At 50.8% G+C, this 22,464-nt stretch overlaps 1 protein-coding gene across 7 annotated transcripts in view; it reads left to right on the top strand.

Moving 5' to 3' along the window:
- Positions 1-22,464, top strand: part of LOC135920784 (serine-rich adhesin for platelets-like) — a 658,268-nt gene that overhangs the window by 2,948 nt on the left and 632,856 nt on the right. For 2 of the 7 annotated variants that reach the window (XM_065455043.1, XM_065455044.1), the window contains exon 2: positions 129-232. The exons of the other annotated variants lie outside the window; for them this stretch is intronic. The gene's annotated coding sequence lies outside the window, so the exon portion shown is untranslated. The remainder of the gene's footprint in view (positions 1-128; positions 233-22,464) is intronic. 7 annotated transcript variants of the gene reach the window in all.

Genomic DNA, 22,464 nt, shown 5'->3' with positions numbered 1-22,464 from the left:
AGGATGCTCAAACAACGCCCGCTGCAGAAGTGAGAGCTCGGAATAAGTAAGCTGCTTGTTGAAGAGCATTCCTTGTGCTTTTGTGATTTCACCGTAAAACATGTGCAGTTGAATACACTTGTGTGCAGTCTGGTGGTCCTTTTTCATGCACCCCTGTGGGCTCGGGGAACTGTAACGCGCCCGTGAACTACCCTCGTCACGCTTGGGACCCAAAGAAGCCCCATGCACAAGGGTAAATAAAAATGAATTTTTTTGAAAAAAAATATTTTGTACGACTTTTTCAAAAAGGGCTATTAAAACATTCTCAACGCGAACGCGCTCGTGCCACTGCTCAGCGCGTTCTTCGTCGTCTTCCAGCTGGCTCCGTTGCCGCGCATCATTCCAGTGTAGAGTTTCACTTCTGTCGTCGTAATGGGGAGTATACGAGCCATTGCTTAAGAGGGTATGAGCCATTTATTGTCTTACGTGACGGACACGCTTAATAACAGAGGTGATAAGCTAATGTGCGTGCGTACATACATAATGTCACGATGGCCACAGGTCAGGACAGTCCACGTGTTCGTCCATTTGCTCAAAATTCTGTGTCACCGCTGTGTCGTGCGCTAAACAGCTTCGCTGGTCATCCAGCTTCACAGAGTGGAATCACTCGGCAATGTTTTTCTTCTTTTTTTATTGGTGCCTTGCATATTTGTTGCATGTCACGCACCTCGAATATAGTCATGGCCATGCAGTTGCTTGTATGATGTCGTATTTTTATTCACAATTCTCGCGGCATATATTCGTGGAGTGTCGCGTGATGAGGATGACTGAATAATTGAAAACATGCTTGTAAGCCTCGACGGATGAGAACGGTTCCCCGTAAAAACGATCAACATGATAGTGTCAGACATAGGGGAAGTCGCATAACACCAGCATGAAACAGTTCAGCTTTCATACATACAAATAAAGGACGAGGTATTTTAACGCCACATAACAACACAATGAAAACGCAGCAGCAAAAAAAAAAAAGAATGAAAGAAAGAAAAAGAAAACGTACCAGGAAAGCTTACGCAGGACAAACAATACTCGAGGAGGTTTAAATGTCAAAATAATCGTTTGGTGTTATGAATGCGTACAAATTCTTGAAGTCGAGTAATAGACGGCCTGCATCGCCGTGGGCGCCATGTTGGGCTACTAGCACGTCTAGAAACTGCGTAAACAAGAAACGTGACAGTGCGATCGACGGGTGATTGCGCCGAGCGACAAATCGCCGAATCTGGTAATCCGGTGAAATATGGTCGCCCCCAATAAGAACAATATACGCGTGATAATGCGGTGCACCGACGTCCTCGTCGCCGCCAAGTTTGGGTACTAGCATGGTGACAAGCTGCGTCCGTTACATCACGTGAAACTATACAAGCGTCGAACATAAACGTGTGGTCTTCAGTCTCCGTCACACTTATCCCGAACGATAGAGACGAATATTTAGCGGCTTGGCATAAACGAATGAATTGGCGATTCGAGTTGACTCCTGACGCGCCGCACTACAAGACACGAAATGATTCCGTGGTCAAGTGACGATGTGGGCTTGGAATGCATAAAACGACACCGATTCGTCGCCCCTCTCTGCATTTTATTCGCTGCGACTTCCCTGTTGTCGAGTCGACCACTGGAAGGACCTTTTGCAGACGAACGTTGCGACCTCCTCGGTCTTCTTGGAGGACGAAGGCGAAAGCTGCTGGCATTTTACGCATCGAAGGCACATACGTTCATTATTCCCGCAAGTTGACCTTTTCGCGGCGCGATTTTATCCAGCAGTCTTTGTCTCTCCCCCCCCCCCCCCTTGTCTTTAATCTTGTTTTTTAACTGTAGAAAGTCAATGGGGCGACGCGGGTTACCAGGAGAGCTGGATGTCGCCGCTGAAATGCCTGGTGGAAGTAGAAGGAAGCTTGAGACGCGAAGGTCGACCAAGATGGAAAAATAAAAAAAAAAGGAAAGCAGGAAAGAGAGAACAACGTGGTGGGAGTATAGTACCGACAGCATCGGATCAAAGAGGCCCTTGCGATTCTCGCAGGCCGGCTGTAACGGTCATGTATATTTTTGTTTACGCTTTGCTTACAATGGTTTTTGTGACTCAAGAATCGACGTCGCTGTTCTACTTTGTCAGGACGAGTCGTGGAAGTTTTGTATTTAAGCGCCTCCTTTCTTTTCTGTCATATTGTTGTGCACTTTGCATGTCACTCTGATAATACAGTCGGTATGCATGTTCACCGTTCACTAATTGGTCATTCTGAGCCATCCCGCGCGTTGGCTTTGAATGTGAAACTCTGCAACCTTTGTATTCAGTCTGAGTATATTCAGAACCAGGCAGCGAATGGCTTGCTTCGCTAACGTCTATGCTAGCGGGTCACACAGCACGACGTGATCGAGAAAGGCCGCCGAAACAGCCACACATTTTCAGCTCGTGGACAGCGACGCTTGCGACATTCGTCTCTCTCTCGATGAAATAGCGATTTTCAGTGAGGAGTGTCGGTCTTCCATGTATGACGCAATGCCACATGTCGCGCTGGCCTGAAAATTAAGCCTTTATCTTCCCAATCAAGGCTGCCTGCCTCTGTCCTTTTCATCAAATTTTTCTTCGCCAACCGTGACCCCAAACGCACCCCTTTTGCTGCGTCATCCTACACCCCATCACGTGTGTTGATCGCTGTTTTCAAGTGTCGACACCAACTCGTATCAATTCGTGCGGAATACACGGTGTCAGAATTGAACCTCTCCGTCGCCATCAACATGGTTCAGCCTGCGTTGGGAGCCAACACCTGCAACAATGTACCGCTCCTTTCATAAACGCCGCAATGACACTGAAAGTATATTCAGAAAATAAATAACTAAATGAATACTGTTTCACAATAGTTTAATGCTGGAGCACAGAAGGTAGTGCAAGGCCTGCTGTGGGCGGCCGGATCTGCTCGAAACTGAGCAGACGACGTTGTAACGATGCTTAGCGACGTACGAGGCAGCGACACACGTCATTTTTGCGTGATCGTGCAGCCGATTGATTGGAGCCTGCTGGGGCTTCCACTTCCAGTATCGCATCCTATTGTGAAATAGACTGCAGCTGTTACTCGGTCACTGCTGGATACCCGCAGATGAGCCGCCTTCTCCGACTGTGCGATTAAGCTTTACTTCAATCTCTATATAGGGAGGACCTGTCCGGGCGGTCTTCTCGCTGAAGCCGCGCTTCGCATCGCAATGATGTGAACGCTAGGGTCGGCATGCCGGCGATGCCGTATACGTCTGTCTCAACATCCGGGAGATTCGCCTCGCGTCTCGAACGGGTTCTCTCTCGTTTTCCTTTTGCTCGCGGAATGGGCGTGCGATCCGGTGACCGCGTTGTTTACGAACGCCCCGTGTTGTTTGCGTGGTGCACTTAAAGAAGTACTTATCGTGACGGTTTCGACTTATTGTTTATTTTTGCGCGCTAAAAGAGGGTCCAAATCCTCTGAACTGGCAGGTCACCCTAAATGATTTACTTAAGAGTCTTGTCGGATGGGGCTAACACCGCAGTGCTTTGTGCCTGGGAACAAGTTTAAAAGAGGTGAATGTGCCATTACGCCATCCGTGGTGACCGATGCCGCTGCCACATAGAAAAAAGAAACGAGCAGAGCGTTTGCTGTTTATTTGATCATGAGCGATATCATCACACCTTGAGGTATAGCTTCACGACGGCAGCAAGCTTTGTGTCATGATGCCACGATAATGCCGATGACGCAATGTCGGGCATTTGAAACCAGCTTTAGCGGCAAATTAAGATATCCCGTGAGTGTTCTACAATTTTAGCACTTTCTAATTGTTATCCTTTTGCGAGCGCACAGCTCCTTTCGCTCGGTTCGTTGTCTGTTTTCTTGGTATGGTTGCAACAAAAAATCCAGCCCCTCGGATCCCATTATTCGTCTCGCTCACTGACTGTTCCTCTACCGTCGCCAGCTCCAGCATTCGTGTCAAGGCGCTCAGTGGCCTCCTGGTAGCACCCCTTTTTTTTTGATCAGCATCATCGAGACAGGCTGCCATGATCGAGACCCATCCGATTTTTCGATATTTTGCTTTTGTCCTCGTTCCGCAGGTCGCGCTCTTTTGATCTGGCAGAACCCACTATATCTGTGCCGTTCCATTTCAAGCGATATTCTCCGCGTTGATCTGCTGCGTCCATGCCCAATATTCGCAGCGCACGTTGCTACCAGTGTCGTTGCATGGGACTCGGCGCGCCGTTCTGCGGCTTTTACGCTTGTTTCGCATTTTGGTCAGCCTCTCATTGGGGTGTCCGTACGTTTTGGTAACAGGTGTCTCCCACATTAAGCTTGTGCCGTCTGCGAGACGTGCTATTCTTTTTTCACTTTCGCCTCACTCCGCTCTTTCGTTCGTATTTAACAAAGTTATTTGAACCATAGGACTACAAAACATTGGCCGATCGCTTTTCCTATTCATGGTTATTGGTTTTATATGTAAACTTCCTTTCCTTCTTTCTTTTTCTTTTTTCGTGTTGCGGACTGTACGAATGAGAAATGCTTATTTGTCGCGGTATAATCGAGAGCAAACGGGGATAGCCTATATTCTAGTTGACACAAAGATAAAGAAATGGAGCTGGGCGTAATGCATAGAGTATATAACCGGTGGACCATTAGAGTTACAGAATTGGTGCCAATGAAAGGGAAACGCAGTCGAGGACGGCAGAAAGCTAGGTGGGGTGATTAAAAATTAAAAAAAAGTTTGCAGGCGCAAGTTGAAATCAGCTAGCGCAAGACAAGGGTAAATGGAGATCGCGTGGAGAGGCATTCGTCCTGCAGTGGACATAAAAATAGGCTGGTGATGATGAAGAGGAAGAATTACGGGCAATCAACCTCCTCTTAAAAGGCTGCAAGAAGGTAGGTTTGACGGTCTCGTTAAGTCCCAGCGCTGTATTACGTCATCGTGGTATACAGTGTGCGACCGTTACACTTTACACTCGTTTAAAACCTGAGCCTTCGACAACGAGAATGTATACCGTCGACGTAAATTGTGACGGGCAACACTAATGTCCAAATCGCGATGTATCTTAAGCGTGACTACATCCAAAAGTGCGATGTGGCTGCGCATTTGAACCATGGCGCAGTGCGAAAATTTCTTGTTGCTGATTCAAACAGGCATGTGTCGCAAGCGCTGGCGAACGAGAGGACTCCTTCTAGCTGACTCCGACTCCACGTTCCACGATGAGAATCATGCAGGACCGTGAGTCGACCCGCGAGCACATGTGTGGATTCATCGTTCAAGGTCACGGGTCGGTACACCCGTGAAAGCCACCGCGGCATCGACACCAAATGCGCGCCTAGTCAGGCCCGTGGTCTGGCGGCACGTGCGAGAGCGTCTGCAACGGGAGCTGCGGGTTTCGCTCTGAATGGTGCCGGCTGACGCGTCTGCTGCATGTTTCGTGCGGGTATGCAGTGCTCAGGAGTCGCATTCACCGTTTGCTGCTCTTCGCATTTATTTATTTATTATCATTCGTTAATCCCTCCAGCACGCGCTCCTTACAATGTTACAGTCACTGTGACCCATAGTTCTAGCGTATGCAAGCCGCTTGCGTTCCCTAACCTAAAACTCTCTAGTTGAACGTTATCCTACCGCATGTGATCTAGGGGCAGTATACCTTAAAACAACGGCACAGTTCGTCCGTGTTGAGGTTTCACACCGCAGTGCCTTCTATGCTCGATTGTTTCGCACCTGGTTTCTTATAGGTGGCGCGATGCACCACTGCACATGTGTTTCACTCTGTGCTCTCGCTATGAGTGGAGGTGGCCACGCACCACTTGCAGGTTTCCGCCACTGACCCCCCCACCCCCCACCCTTTCCCCGTTCGACGTTTTTGGCGTCCGGACTCCTCTCGAAATCCTTTCACTCGGCAGCCCTGCTTTTCACGAAGAAAGAGAAAGTATCAGTGAAGTGACGACTGATCTGCGTTGCGCACTCAAGGCTTTTTATCTCGACCGCGCGATATCAGTTGTGAGAGAAGCTGTCTGTGACGCACCCTGATGAAAGACACTCGAGTGTCGCTTGTCTCTCAGATGGGTGCAACAATTTATTCTTGCAACCTTGGAGTTACTGAAACGAACACTCGAAAGCAAACTGACTGAAACAAAGGCTGTGTTCGAATAATCGCAGACGGCAAAGCAGATGACTAAGCGGACAGCAGCTATCTTCAGTCTCGTTCCACTTCTCACGAAGACTTCAATGTAGGCAGCTTCGCGAACACAGCATCGAAGTCGATGACGATGCAGGCTACTTTCCTGTCCATACAAGATGGCGGCTGAGCAGGACGCTTGGAAAGCCGACAGGAAGGTTGCCCTGCGCACAAGAAAACGTAGACGCGCTTTCCTGCGCCCTTAGTGTAAGTCGCATCGTGTTTTTCATAGGTTCGCAATCACAAAGACATAAAATGCAGAGATAATGCGTGCTTTTCTCAACTTTTTGTCTTGGCGAGGTGGCGCCACGTCGCAGAAAAGTCTTCCATACGTCTTCCAGACGGTTCCAAACGCGCTCCATTACACGGTCTCGAAGCTGTCTCGGCCGTCTCCTTAGCTCTCTGCACAGACTGTCTCCTATGGTGGCTAGAATTGGACCCCCCGCCCCCAAGCAGAACCCATGTAAAGAGGCAGATGAAACAGTGCACGTCTGACGCTTCTTTCCCGCCTGTGTTTGAGCGCGTTCTCCCAAACATATCTGGACGGATAAGGTCGTCGGCTTGTCCCACTGGCACCACGAATTTTGCAGAGCGTCAAGCTTACGAGCTTTTAGTCCTGTCTCCTTCTCTGTCCAAGAGAAAAATAAAGACTGAATTGAATTGAATTTAATTGAATGAAGAGTAGGCGTGCGCCAGTATCCTTCAATATTGTAAACCTAATGAATATTTAAAAAGGAAAGTTGGTTACGAATAGCGAATTGAATACCGAATACGTTTTCTTCTCGTTTTTTTTTTTACTTCTGTAGTGTAAACTGGTATGCTATAATATGGCCGGGGACACCAAAGAAATGTTGCAGTTTAGGGGTGAAGCATCATTTCACCTCACACACGCACACACACGTGAGGAGGAGCGTGATGGACCACTATTTTAAGTGGGGGAGGGGGGGGGGGAGCGCTTTTAGCGCTGAGGACAAACGAGGCGAGGGCACAAGTTGGCTTGGTTATCGTGGAGCATTTTTATAAACGGTAATTGTCTTTCGGATAGCGCCGTCTCGTCATGGTTAGTTTCTTCTAGCGCGTCGTTAGTCAGACGGACGCTGGGAGGAAGCTGCACGCAAGCGAGGTTGTCTATATCGACGATCGCGCCTGGCTCCTGCGAAGCCTGGTTTGACGAACCGTTATGCGATGCGGGCTTCCGAGAAGCGGGACTGGGTGGGAGCGGCACTCCAAGCAGGAAGCGGCGACCGTGCTGCCGCGCCAGCGCGTTCTACTCGAGGTTTCTTTCTTTATATGCATCCTCTGGTTCGGAGGAATCCGGCCGAGCCCCGTCCACGTAGACGCATTCACCAGGTGCGCGTGCTCAAGTTATCCTGCATGTGCTGGCATTTCCTGAGCCAGGTGCATCATAGCCGGCATGAGGAAGCAACTTCGCATAATATTACATTAATGCGGATAAAAAAAAAGACGTTTTTCTACTGTGGCTCGTGCTGTGCGTCATACCAGAAACTTCGCGGTTGGTTCCTGTCTAGTCTCGTCTCAGACGTCTCCAGTAAAGAAAAGAAAAAAAAAGAAGAGGAGAGGTAGCCAGCCGGTACTTACACTGGCCAACCTCCCTGTCTTTCCTCCGCTTTGGTCTCTCTCCAGTACAAAAGTAAAAAATTGCCTGGTGATGGTGGGATTTGAACCAATGTCCTCCAGTGCAATAGGCTGGTGCGATGCCCTTTCAATATAAGCTGATACAGCGCCACTCAAACAAGTGCACACACACACACAAAAAAAGGAAAAAAAAAGAACCACAGGTTGAGCGATGTCCTGTGGCGTTCGTCCTGTGGCGTGTGTCCTTGTCTAAACCAGCACCGTTCTAGCTTATATTGAAGATACCTCACTGAGAAGTTCATTCAAAATAGGCGGCTGCATGCATGCTTCTCACGTGCCAACTCGGAAAAGCGAGATCGTGTTGCAGTCACGCTGCAACCGAACAGCTTGTAACGCTTCTGCTTGCATTAGACCCGTCACGCCTGGGTTATGCAGGCGAGTGTGTCAGCAGGAGACACGTGGTAGGACGCGTCATCCCAAGCGGCGTGTGGTGTATGAAAAAATGGCCGCGGCGTATGCTTGGATCTGATGAAATCCGTTGGGAGGTGTTTGATGCGGTTCCTAATACGGCAGGTTTTTACACCTTGGATCGCAAACGGAGTCGTATAGTGGGTCTTCTGCCGTGGTTGCTTAGTGGTTTTTTCGTCGCGCTGCCATGCGCGAGGTCACGGGACCAAATCTCGACTGCGGCGACCACATTTGCGTGGCTACAAAAGTGAAAAGAAAAAAAAAAAACAAGCGCCCGTGTACCGTGCATTGCATGCACGTTAAAGAGCCTCACGTGGTAAGAAAGTGCTTCATAATCAGATCATGGTTTTGGTACGTAAAAGCCCAGAAATTAATTTTTTATTATGAAAAGCAGAATATATATATATATATAGTATTAGAACTTATCGATTATCTGAACCGTCGCCTCAGCCAGCAGAGTTATCTACTTTCTAAAGCTTATCTACTAGATTTGTCTTGTTTAGAGCTGCTCTTTGGTCCCTCAGTTCCCGCTGTAATCACGGTCAAGGTTTGTGGTTTTCATCGTCGTGCTTGCAGGCGTCATTGCCAAATCCTCGTGGTGGTTGAGCCTGGTTTCTCCGCTTGTAGATGACGCAAGCAACAATGTCTGGCTTTACCTTTTGCATTACCGGTCCACACTACAGAGAAGGGAAGACGAAGAAGTGTTGAGACTGGAGACGTGCAGGGGAAGGAGGATTTGCCGTTCTTGTTCGAAGCGGTTTTAACCCGGAGCCTAATAAAAGAGCGAGCTCCTCCGCTTTGCCTACGTGACCCTGCGCTCACGAATACCGGGTTAGGAGGGGGGCGACAGCGGGCCAGATGGTAGTCCAAGGACTCGCCCGTCATCTCGCGATGCACAGTCGTTGCGTCGGCTGTGACGCGGCCGTACATCATCACCCTCAAGATATACTTCTTACACCGGGTCCTCGGGATAGACCTGAGGCGCCAGGTTTTGCGCTAGACGATAGAATGCAAAAAAAAAATAGATAGATAGATAGATAGATAGATAGATAGATAGATAGATAGATAGATAGATAGATAGATAGATAGATAGATAGATAGATAGATAGATAGATATTTATTTATTTAGGTGCACATGTCCTCGCAGGGCCTTGGCGGCGCTTATGAAGCGTTTATCGGTGGGTCCTTATAGGTTTCGAGCAAGAGCGTATCCGCTTTTTAGTGTTCTGTGTTGTCCTGCTTCATTTGTTACATGCCGAAAGCGATTGTATAAACGGGAATAGAGAGGTGGCGAGGTGGGGGGAAGCGGAGCTTTCCGTATGCATGCACATGAGTGATTCGAAGGAGCACGGACTTGTGCGCAAGGAAGGCCGCAACGCGTTCTGTCTGCTCCCCCTCGCCTCCAACTTCGTCGTGGTTTGACGAGACCCCCTCGCGCCAGAGGTACCAGCGTTGAGGACGGTGGGAGGGGCTTCGTCGACGTCTCCAGAGAAGCGTCCCCGCGTCTCTCTCGATTCCGTTATCAGCGAGCTTCTCTCGGCTCGGGTGGCGCGGCTGCTTTTCGCGGCCTTGGCTGCTCGCTTCTTTCGGTCGGCTGCTACACAGGCGGCGTGCTTCTTTCTATATAGGGAAGCGGGCTGAGAACGGGGCGCCATCGGCGGCCATGTGCCGTGCCTGCTTGCCTCGTTGCGCTGCGAGCAAGCGCAGCTGCCTAGGCCAGGCGGCGGCACCCAACACCCAGCGCGCGTGGTGTTGGGGGTCCGTTTCATTTTAGACTCGCGCACTCAACAGACGCGCGCGTGCACACACACATGCGGTCTCTGCTGCTGCTGCTGCGATTGCTGCAGGCGACAGGACTGAGCGATCGTCTGTGACACAGCGATGTCAATTTTCATTACCTATGGCAATCGCAATGCACGTGAACTCTTTTATGCGAAGCATATTACGAGGGCTCAACCCAGCTCCTCAGGCGCGGCGGTGACCATGAAATCACGTGACACCGTGACGTCACGACAGAGGAGAAGTGGCTTTGGCTCAACTCTTGCAAGACGGGCTGGGTGGGAATCGAACCAGGGTCTCCGGAGTGTGGGACGGAGACGCTACCACTGAGCCACGAGTACAACGCTTCAAAGCGGTACAAAAGCGCCTCTAGTGAATGCGGTGTTGCCTTAGAAACGCGCTGTTTCTAAGGCGTGCGTCTCTTGCTCAGGCGCACATTTCGTTGCCGCGCCGAACGCTGCTTTGCTCGACGCTCACCGCGTCCAATGCGGGGCGCGTAGTCGCTGCCCTGTAGCCCATTGTCTTACACCCCTTGGCGGGTCGACGGGAACGCTGTCGCGTTCCACTCTTGAAGGCGAGAGAGAGAGAAACTTTTATTTATAAACGATTGACGTGCAGTGGTCGGAGACCCTTTAGTCCAAGGCCCCGCTGGCCTCGGCCGCCCGCTTGACCTGTGTTATGAAGGACTGTTGTCCCGCCAGGTCTGAGCTGGTTAGCTGTGCCTCCCATTGCTCCATTGTGTGGTGTGTTGTATCAAACGGGTGTGAATCACAATCCCAAGTAATGTGTTGTAGTGTTGGTATGCCTCCGCACCACGGGCAGTCGGGCCTGTAGCGAGTGGGGAACATGGCATTCTGTAATTTAAGGTGGGGGAATACCCCAGTCTGAATTTTGCGCCAGCTGGCGGCTTCCTCTCCACTGAGTTGTGGATGAGGGGTAGGGTACTTTTTTCTGGTTGCACGCTGATGAGCGAGAATCTCCCGGGCATTCGTTGGATTGGGGTCATTACAGTGGCTACCTGGGACCGTCCCAGTCGAGTCGGCCCGCTTAATAATACCTCGGGCTAGCGAATCGGCCAGTTCGTTCCCCTCAAGGCCTGTATGACCTGGACACCATAGGATCCGGTGATGATGGGCGAATTTCGTCGGTATTATTGAGTGACATGTTTTGGTCACGTGGCCCTTGAGAAAAAGGCGACATACTTCTTGTGAATCTGTTATTATGGTGACGCTCTTTTGCGTGCGTTCCGCGTGAGCGAGGGCCATTGCCACGGCGAAAGTTTCGGCAGCCGCGGGAGTGCCTGCCCTAACGGAAGCCGTAAATTGTTGCCGTGCTTTCGTGTCGATGATTGCCACTGCGTACCTCCTGATGTTCATTGGGGCATCACTGGCGTTCGAGTGCACGTTCGAATACGCGGCTGCGTCTGTGTATATTGTGTTGTACGTGGTATTATTTTCATACATTGTTCTAATATGTTGTACACGTGCTTTTCGCCTAGCTTTATTGTATTCAGGGTGCATGTTTTTGGGTATGGGTGCCACTGTTATTCGAGCTCGTGTTGAGGGTGGTAGTGGTAATAACTGTTCGCTGATAAATTGTGGGTGTGGGGAAATACGTACCCTTGTCAGTAGGGCCCGTCCTGCGTGAGTGTAGCTCAAGCGTTCCCTCTGGGAGATAAGTGTGGCTTGTTTTAGTTCTTCGAATGTGTTGTGTACTCCTAAGGCCAGCAGGCGATCTGTGGGCGTCCCCTTGGGTAGTCCGAGGGCCGCTTTATATGCTGATCTTATTATGATGTCGACCTGCCTTTCCTCCTCGCGACTAAGGAAGTGGTAGGGCAGGGCGTACGTGACTCGGCTTATTACTAGTGCTTGGACGAGCCTCAGCGTGTCGTATTCTTGCATGCCCACTTTCCTATAAGTTACACGACGGATCATTTGCGCAATGTTATTTGCGGTGGTTTTCAATGTTTTGATGGTGTGGGATGCGTTTCCGCTGCTTTGGAGCCAGAAACCCAAAATACGCATCGCCTTAACTTCTTGGACCGTGTGTCCTTCCACAACTATGTTGACAGGTCCGTTGGATATGTAGCCCCTCGAGTGTACTCGAATGACCTGCGATTTTTCGGGGGCACATTTGAGGCCACTACTCCTCGAGAATTTGTCTACTTCCTCGGCTGCTTGCTGTAGCACTTGTTCTTTGTGTCCCAGAGAGCCCCTTGCTGCCCATAGCGTTATGTCGTCTGCGTACAGTGTGTAACCCAAATCGGGGATTTGGTCCAGCTGTCGCGCCAGGCGACACATCGCCATATTGAACAGCAAAGGTGAGATTATTGCCCCTTGGGGTGTTCCTCTACCGGGCATATTGAACTTTTGGGAAGTGATTTGACCGATTCCTATCGTGGCGGTGCGGTTGGCGAGAAAAGCCCGCACGTAGTTGTACGTTCGTTCTCCACATCCCGTCAATTCGAGTTCCTCCAATATTGTTTTGTGTGAAACGTTATCAAATGCGCCCTTGAGGTCTAGTGCGAGCACTAGTCTTTCTTCTCCGCGGGCGATGTTAGCGATAACTTCTTCTCTGATCAGTAAGAATGCGTCTTGACAGGATAGCCCCGTACGGAACCCTATCATGGTGTTTGGAAACCATCTTATTTCTTCGAGGTACCGCTGCAGTCTTGTTTGTACTACTCGTTCGTACAGTTTACCCAGGCAGGACGTGAGAGAAATGGGTCTCAGAGCGCCTATTGAGGGGGTCTTTTTAGGTTTGGGGATCATGATAATTTTAGCGTGTTTCCATTCCGGGGGCAATTGGCCTTTGAGCCAGCTCTCGCCGTTGAATACTTCTGTGATTTTAGTCAGGACTCTAGCATCCAGGTTCCGAAGCATCGCGTTCGTGATGGCATCAGGGCCAGGAGCCGAGTTTTTGGCGGCTGCTTGAGCTGCCTCAAAGACTTCTGCATATGTGAAAGGTTCATCTAATTTGGAATTCGCCTTTCCAAGGTATGGTCGCGTCTCGTTTGGGGCGTCTGTGTTTAATGGTGGTCCTATGTATCGTTCTTTCAGTTTCTCTAGTAGTTCCGCGTCTGTGCCTGGAAAACTGTCCGATATGATTTGGACTTGAAGGCGAAGAAGTAATGCATGAGTTGTTTCTTCGTCTAGCCGAACCAAATATAGCCAAGCAACAGCAGTTCACCAGGCTAAACAGTGGTTCAACAACTAAAATAAAGGCTAGTATGCTTCGCATCCTGGGCTTATCCTTACCTAAGCCACAGCCATTTTTTTTCTCCCCTTCCCCTCCTCATCCCTTCTATTATATATGTATGTCTCTCACACAGACAAAGAACAAGACACGATTGTGGGCTGCCCGTAGCTTATAAGAGTCGAAGTTTTCCAATAACGTTCGAGCTGCGTTCAGCGAGGAGGTAAGCGGCAAGGATCCTTTCCCGAACCAAACTTCGACCTCTCGCGAGAGAGTGAACGCGGGAAGGCACATTGCGACTATGTCGGCACTGAATAAGAGTGTTACACTAAAATTCGTGCGCTGGTAACAAGTCTGTCTTCTTGAAGCGGCTCTCGTCTTATACACACTGCCAAGGTTTTCATGAGCTCGCGGTTACCGTGCTTTGGATGCACGTCAAAGAACACTGCAGGTGGTCGAAAATAATCCGTAGCCCGTAGTCGCCGCAGTGCCAGGAACTTGCTTTCGCACGCTAAACACCGTAATTTTGATTGCCCGTTTTTATCAGAACAGTGAGCCAGCACGTGTTTATCGACGCATTTAATGAGTACACGCTGGCAAGCTGGAGCGAATAAACTCGCTTTTTTTTTTTTCGTCCTAGCTTTTGCCCTTGACGGTCGGCATTTGGCTCCGGAAGTACCATTGCGTAAACTCGAAAGAAGTCGTCCCGGTGACCAGAAACAGTAGTGTTCGCGGGTAAGCGATATGCCGTCTTGTAAGGCGTGCTCGCGCGCACGTACACCAGCGTAGCAGCGCGGGCAAGGCGTGGGCGTTGCCGGCGCGTTTCTCCCGCGGCGCAGTGCAGTCGTCTCGCCTTGCGGAGCACGTATGCTATGCGTTCCTCTGGCGCGTTGGAGTGCCGCCGCGCGGGGACCACGTTTTCAGCGTGGGCGTCCCGCGAAAGGCGGCGCTTGCGTAGACCGAGCTCTCGCTTCCTCGAAGACAGCAGCCAGCCGAGCGCTTGCCTCCTTCCCCAGTGCCTCGCGTCTGCCCCGCAGCGCGATCTCCGCGGCCGTCGTATGTGTGTGGAGAAAGAGGATCGCACGTGTAAGAGGTGGATCACACGGATCATAAAAGGATCACACGTGTATTGCGTGCTACACTCCAGATCGGTACGATGAGACATGAAACGATATGCGCAGTGCGCGACACGTGCGTAACCTACACAGAATACGCCAGAATAATCGACAAACTGAAGCGTCTCGTTGAATCCACTATGCTGTCATAGAGCTTCGTATGTGAGGCTCTATGTAGGGAAATCGTTTTGGCGTTCACGCCGCTGGTACAGAGCTTCGTACGGCATGGGAACGGCGACTAATTCGTGGATCAGCCTAAATTTCCTCGTCTGGGCCTGTGTTCTACTTGGCGCACGTTAAACGATTGAGGATGATCAGAATTATAACCCGGAGCCCGCCGCACTATACAACGCCTTATAGCCCGTGAGTTGCTTTAGAACGTTTTCTCGTAATTTGCTTCCGTTCCAATCAGAAATTCCGGCAGCGTTTATTCCTCACTGTGCTTTGGCCAAGTGCTTGGTTGTCTCTGTGCGTACACACCAGCGTGCGGCGTTTCCCGCTTCTCCGCGAGGGGTCGGGTGTGCGCAACGCCACGTGCACTGTTCGCATTAAAAAAGGCGCCGCCGGTCGTGCGCTGCCCTGAGCGCCACGCACTGCAGCGGAATGCGCGTCTAGCGAACGCGGTTGCATCAGCGCTCCCTGCGACGCGATCGCCTGAGCGTCGTCGACATAAACTGAGCGAATTATCGAGGGCGCGCCGACGCGATCGCTCGGGTCAGGCCTGGTGTTAACCGAGTTATAGCGGTTGCGCACGTGCTGCGCTGGTGTCCCCAACAGGCCATCATTTAACGAACTTGTTTTTGTGCCGGCTAGCCGCTCCCGGCCGCCTCTAAATCGCCGTGCGCGCTGTTGTTCACCGTGTTAGCTTGAAAGAAACCACCAGTCGTAGTCTACGACACTTGCTTCTGACCCGTTTCTCTCTCTCTCTCTCTCTCGCAGTCTGTGTAAGCCTCGAACACTCATCTTTAGCTGAAGCGTGCCCGCGCGTTGACGCTCAACGTTTGATAGATGGGAATTTTAACTTTTCATAGCATCAAAGCGGGAGTTACGCGAGGTACTGTTTTGCAGTACTTAATTTTTGCCATGATGTTTCTTATATGGTGCACCCAGGGCTTGGTGCACGGAACCGCGACCTCGTTTTGAACAGCGTGGTCGAGTGATTTCTCTGCTGCTTTAACAGCGCGGCAGGTAGTGGTGCGTGTCTTTGCTTCTGAGGTTGATAAAACGGCTTCTTGTGTCTTCCCGCTCCCCCCGCCCCCTGAACGTTGGCTCCAGGCTGATAGGCTTCCCTCGTTCCATCAGTTCAAATCTCCAGGAATTGCTTCCCGTGAGTCTGATTGTCTGATTGCGTCCACTGCACTGTGCCTCGTTGTGATTTCTTTTGCTCGTAGCCTCTTCGCGTGTGACCCAACGTGTCGGGAACTCGGCCCCATTTTAAGTTTCCAGCTGCCGACCACACGACGAGTCGTAGCTCCGCTTTTGGAGAAACCGAAGCGACCGCGTGTCTTACTTCCGCCTGTCACGGTCGCCCAGCGGCTTCTACGCCGTCTCTTCTGAAGCGGCGTCCGGACCACGGCAGCCCCGTTCTCAGCCCGCGACGCGACGTGCATGCGTTAATTTCCATAACACTTTGACTACGCTCAACGTCGTCCCTCTTGCTTTCATCTTGCCAAAATGGCGGGCCACTTCTACGAGCAGCACTTCTTCGCCCGAGTCGGGCCTTCTCAGACATCGACAGCGTACAGCGACGTATATAACCCGGCCTCCTCCTCGTTGGAGCTATAGGCCAACCGGCTATTGTCTTCCTTTAGTCACACTGCCGACGGCTTTGTTGTCTCGGCGCTACGCCAGCGCGGTCGCGTATGCAAATGAGCAGAGCGAACGAGGCCACCTCTACGGCGAGGGAGGGGTAGGCCGTAGTTGTATAGAAGGTAGAGCTGAAGGGGGAGAGGAGGTGTGATGCTGCGAGATATGGGGGCGTAGAAAACTGCTGCGCAAGCAGGGAGTGATGCGAATTCGGCCGCCTCGAAAGTGGTGTTGGGAGAAAAGGGAGAGAGACAATGAGGAAGGGAACGCTGGCAATCTCTGCCCGATCTACAGCGCGTATATCGCCTTCTGCCGTTATGAATTAAAATGTCCGCCGCCGCTTGTATTCTCGGCCAGCGCGCGCATAATGTGGGCTGGCTGGCAGGCGGCGTTGCTAAAGCGTCTCACTTTCGCCGAACGCCGACACCCGTGAGTGGCTCGGAGCGTGAGAAGTGTATCGTTCCTCATCGGCACGTCGTCGCCGCCCGAAGAGAACGGCGAGCACGCGCCGTGGTGCCCGATGGACGTTTGTTTACTCCTTCCGATCTGCGAGCCGGAACAGTGAACGAGGGCGTGGAAGGGAGATTTCGCGGAAAGAAAGACGGCCCGTGTCCGCAATCGTGTCGACCAGCTGCTTCCGGCGGACCACGCGGGGGCAGTGTGGAGCACGCCTTCGTCGCGTACTTCGTCGGAAAGGTGTCTTGGTTCGCTTCGTCGCCTTTTCGGCGCGTGCCTGTGAGACGCTTGCATCGGTGAAAAGCGGAAGCTTTTAAAGAGCTCGGATGGCTTCCACGATTCCCGCTAGTTGTCTGCGTTCGGTTATGAGAGCTGCGTTATATATTAGCGGAAGAGGTGGGCGCTCTTTCTAATTACTGTCAAGCTTATATAGGCAGACGACTAGCGCTCATTAACTGATGTGGAGTAGTATGTAGTGGTTATTGTAGTTGGTTGCTTATTCATTGAAAAATGAAGAAAAAACGGAGGAAATTGCTGCTTGCTGCACTGTAACAGCCTAACTTAGTTGCATGCCGACACCTGAACGGTGGTCATCATGCATGGGGGGGGGGGGGGGGACGGGAAGCAAAATAGAATGAGAGAGATAGTAGTATAGAATGACGACTATTTACGAAACTATAATATATGTGTGCATACATGCAGTGTTCGTGGCTATAGTGGGACCACGGAAATGACGCCGCGCATGTTACGTGCTCACCTTCGCCTTGCTACGTCTTTCCGTTGTTACTCACATGTGCCATATATTTCTACAAACACTTGAGGCTGGTTGGTGATCGTGAAGTGCGTTGCTCGTGGTGTGGGCTGCTCGCAGTTTAATCAGTTCGGTTGTCATCTGCGTGGGGCATGTCTCTCACAAATGGACGTTTCGGCGAGCCGTTGCAGGTTCCGCACAAATGTGGCAGTGAAAAGCGGAGCAGGACGTAGTTCAACCGAACTACGTCCTGCTCCGCTTTTCATTGCCACGTTTGTTATTGTCGCGCAGTTATTTGGGGATGAGATCTGATAAGTCCAAGTTATGTGGGCGGTTTATTAATCTACTCTCGGTTGGTCGATACAGTTCGTATTTTACAAAATGGCAGGCTCCGTATCGTGCTATTGGAAACGCCAGAATCCGCTACTTGTGATGGCAACACTGGCTACGATGCCCAGGTCCACGGCCGCTCTTTCAATTGGTGCTGTGGTCAGGTTTCTCTTTTGTGGCGTCGAATCGAGGTGTTTCGTGGAAGCCGAAAGCGTCCTTGCTGCCGATCGCCTTACTTAGGTCGGTCTGAGTGATTTCGCCATGAGGTCGCAGAAATATTTGAGCTGTGCGTGCAAACGTCTGGCCATCCCAACGAGCTGCATCAGATTTTTTTGAAGACGGAGGGCCTTTCAAACGAACCGGAGGTTACAAATAAAGGAAGCGTTTGTGCGTAGCGAGCCTCTCCGAAAGGTGCAAGCACACTTATTCGCGGCGTGGCTGCGGTGGGTACGATGCCGCACTGCTTTCCATCTTCGCAGGCAACTCCGCACTGCAGCGACTCGTGTTGCAGCGTATCACATGTAGCATCGCACAAGCAGTAACGTCTGTCGCGCTCTTAGAACCTAAATATGGATATTCTGCACCGGTAGAACGAGGCTAGAAAGCAAAAGTTATTTGGTCAGTGTGTTGTCTTGGTATGAAAACAAATGAGGGTTCCATTTGCGAGTCGGGGTGCACATTTCTTTTTGTAGCAAGCTTAATTATGCGTGTGACCGGGTCGTCTGCGTCCGATGATTGGCGTTCGTTCGTGCTCGCACTACGCGGTGTTCGAGGTATTCAGGGCTTGCGAACACAGCGGACACCTGCCGCCCGTTGAATTTCTCAAGCCCGGCAATACGTGAGAAGTGAATAACAACCGATCGGACCAAGTTGAGTTTGTTCCAGCAGGTTTCCTAAGCTTAGCGAAGGTTTCCTTTTGGCAAAATCAGGTTTTTGCGTAAATGCGCGACGTGGAAACGAATTTACATGTGTGGAGTGTCGGAAAGCAAACTAGCGGTGTGTGCGCAGATCGACCCCACACACACAAAGTTGGAACGAGCGCTGTTTGCAGTTGCTTCTATATTTATTCCGAGCACACAAACTGGCAAGTCACCGCGCTGAATGAGGAAGCGGCATCTTGTGCTTGCACCGCTAAATAAAGGATGCAGGGAAAACGATATGCCGCCTCGCGGCATAACATGTGCCATGATCAAATTCAGACCTTCAGAGGCAGTTATCATTGCTGCTACCGTGCCTGCAGATAAAAGTACGTTAGCCAGAATATCCCTGCCGCTTAAAGCATTGGTAACACTGATGCTGGCGCAAAAAACTATAAACGAAGAAAACCAAATAAAGCTTAAGCGTACATCACTAAAATTTATCAAAGCCTATAACCAAAGTATACCCGCGATTTGAAACGCGAGCAATTAAGACACACAAAATAAACAAAAAAGAAACCAGTGGTCTACTCGCTGGAAAGAAAGGAGTCGTGAGTCAAGTGTTAAAAAAAAAAAACGGTATAGTATCAGCCACCTTTTCCCAATGCGGAAGTTTCTTATCCAAAGCGCTCTGCGATGCTCTTCAACTGATTCTTTCTAGAAACGATGAAATCATACATTGATGTCTTTCCACTGCGATGACGCGCATAGTAGCACATAACAAAAGTATTTCGACATCCGTCTTTTATTTTTTATTTTTTTTTTCCCGGACCTGTACGCGGCAGCATCACGACGATTTCAGAATTTCGAGACGTCCAGTGCGCGCCGTGATGGGACAACCTCTTTTGCTTCAAGCTTGAACCTGGATCGTTCGTTTCTCGGCGCGGCCGCTAGGTGACGAGAATTTGCTTGGAGTCGCGAACAGCACTCGACAGTGAATTTCTGGGCTTGGCATGGACACTGCCCCTTTACAGGAAGTCTCAACACTTTCCTTCCTAGTGTTTAGAGAAAACAAATTCTTCTTCTGTGAAGAATAATGCACCCTATGCTCACGAAGTCGCTGTGCTAAAAACAGGATTCCTTGCCTCGAATTCATATATCTAGAGATGTTTCAAGGCGTGCCACTGAATACGAAAGCAATAACTTAGCGGAGGAAGAAATTCAGAGATATCTGCGGTGGCTCTCTCTTAGCATGCACCGTTGGCTCCTGTGCAGTTCTGTTGCTGCCGCCGGTTGCGAGTTCGTTAGCATGGATGCTTAGCGCGTGGATATTTCTGCGGGAATCGGCGAGTTACTAAGAACTCCGAAGGCGTATGCGCGCAGGCGGGATGCTCGCACTGCTCTTACAAACGCTTTCCTTCGCCCGCGTGTATCGGAGATGTTCTGAAATAAGAGAGAGCGACCAACGTGCCTCTTAGTCGTGGTATAGTTTTATCCGCCTTCTGTTTCTCGCTTCTTCCAGTACGAACCGCTCGTGATCGCTGAATAGTACATAACATGGATGCGCCCATTACCCGCTCTCCAATATTATTTGGGGGAGAGAGAGAAAGAACGAACAAAGCCCGTCACACATGTTTGCCTTTTTTCTGTGGCGTTATGTAAAAGCACGTACTCGGGATCGAGTCGTTACAACGACAAGCGTTGTCCAGGCTGTCTCCCAACTGTTCCCACAGCTGTGGTTTTCCATACCTCTCGTAATGGCTTTGCGCCTGATGCTTGCTCACCACTCTATAGTTCCAACTCCTCCGTGGTTTTAGAGATATGAAGGGACAATAAATAGTGTAGTAAGATTATATAGATGCCCAGCGGGGCCCAGCAATGCCCAGCGGTGCGCCATGATTGCGTCCGCCTTCATGGCGCGTCGCGGCTCGGCTGTCCGTGCGGCCGATCACGACGTTTGGCTCGCGTAGATCGTTTTTCCCTCCGAGACACCGAGTTCTTTGGTTCGTTCCGTTTGCTCAGGCGCACGTTGCGTCTTTGTGTGACTCAAGAGCATGCCGAGCGAATGAGTGGGCGGTGCGAACGGGGTGCGATAACGCTATCGCGTTCCACCCTTGTAGGCAAAGCTTAAGCGTCCTCCAATTTTTTTCTTCCTGCACATTGGCTTATCGCAGCTTCGATTAAAGCTTAAGGTTAATTGCCAGAGGAAGAAATTAGGCGAGGGTGGGTATCTTGGCGTAATGTAACCATTCTAGAAACTCGTTCTGGTGAATTTATGGAGTGAGACGTTGCTTTCGGAACCCGTAACAACTCTGCGACGCTTGTCTTTTCCGTTCACCCGTTGTTAAAAGGGCAGGAATGAAGTGGCGTAGTAGAAACGACCCTTCGTGTTTCTCCGCCTCGGCAGTTTGACTCGTCCTCCGAGACCTCTGACCGCACCACCGCCAGCCCGTGGTGCTTTTGGAGTCCCACCAACTGGTCGTCGTTGTTGGGCGGGTTGATGAGGCGTGCTTGCTTGACACCCGCTTTACGAGGAAGGCCGGGACCCGTTGCGCACGTGGTCGCCCTTCCCGGTGCACACATTACGTAAAGCGCGCGAGCCATTGACGGGGGAGTGTCTCGCGTTATACCCTTTGTCGTAATGGCTTCACGCTTAATGCTCCTGCCCGTCGTTTCTTGTCTTGCTGTATAGCGTGCTTATCATCTGCACCGTGGCGTCTAATGGTCTAATTGGCGGCGCTGTTTCCGCGATGGGCGTACATGCGTGCCTTTTTATGTATATATGCAGGCGAGGCGAAATTGCGCGCTTTTCCTCCTCCTCCTGGAAGACACCCCGATCTCTGCCACCCCGTTGTTGCTGGCAGCACGCTCGTCGCATGCTTGCTGCGCTCGAGGTAAATTGTTTCGTGCATCGCTGCAGTAGCTCAGGAAGACCTTGCAGCACGAAAGGAGGTGCAGACAGTTCCGACTCATCGCACATTGGACCCTGCATTCGGGGTTTGTCTGAGCCCTTAGCCGAAGGTTACTATATTCTTGCCGAGCGTGCTTGCATTTCGTACGAGTGCATTTACTTCGGAAAGAATGGCGTTTCAGCCTAGAGGCAGGGATGGATAGGTAAGGGTCCCGGGTCCACATGGATCCACATCTTGCTGTGCTATCGTCTCCGCAAGCGACGCGCACGCGGCAAACGCATTACGCTCGTCTGCGTGGCAAATTTATCCCTCTAGGGTTGCATGTGTGTTTCTGGCGCCGACAATTCGAGACCAGATGAATCGAAGGGCTAACCTGGCGTCGGCCTGCTAATTTCGTTTCATCATTATTTCCTCGGAGGCTTCCAGAGCAGTGTCACACAAGGAGTTCAATCGTGGCGATAATTGAACTTTATAGGTGACTCGCTAGGCTATGGAAGAAGTTCGGTGGACGGGCGATAGCTGCGAGGTGGTGGGAAATATCGTTCCAGCCTTTGGCTGCTGTGGTAAAGAAAGAAGGAAACAAAGAAATCGTTTGGTATGCTCACACGCGGACTAGCAACTTGCAGTGCGTGGTCACGTGCATCAGGATATGTGGTCTGAAGGGGTTATGCGTAAGGCGTGCCATTAAGTGGCAAGTAAAATAATTTGCGCAAATTAGTTAGGTGAGCTGGCGCCGAAGCAGTAGACTTTAGATTGCACGCATTATACCTCAAAACACGGCGTCGGTCTTGGCTAAGCAGGAAAAGAAAGGACGGTAGTCTAGCGCTATAGTTTTAGCCTGTAGTGTAGTGCACGGCGATCGAGGTGGCCACTACAGTATGGAGTCTCCTAACCGGCCGACTAATGTGATTGCTAAACGCCACTGGACACTAATTACCGAGTCAGAGCCTACGAGATGCGCGTAATGTTTCGGCGGAAAGTAGCTCCAGTATTTGTTCCAGTCTCAGTG

This window comes from Dermacentor albipictus, chromosome 7 (assembly GCF_038994185.2).
Source record: "Dermacentor albipictus isolate Rhodes 1998 colony chromosome 7, USDA_Dalb.pri_finalv2, whole genome shotgun sequence".
NCBI classification, from domain to species: Eukaryota; Metazoa; Arthropoda; class Arachnida; order Ixodida; family Ixodidae; genus Dermacentor; species Dermacentor albipictus.
This window is presented reverse-complemented; position numbering and strand designations above follow the sequence as displayed.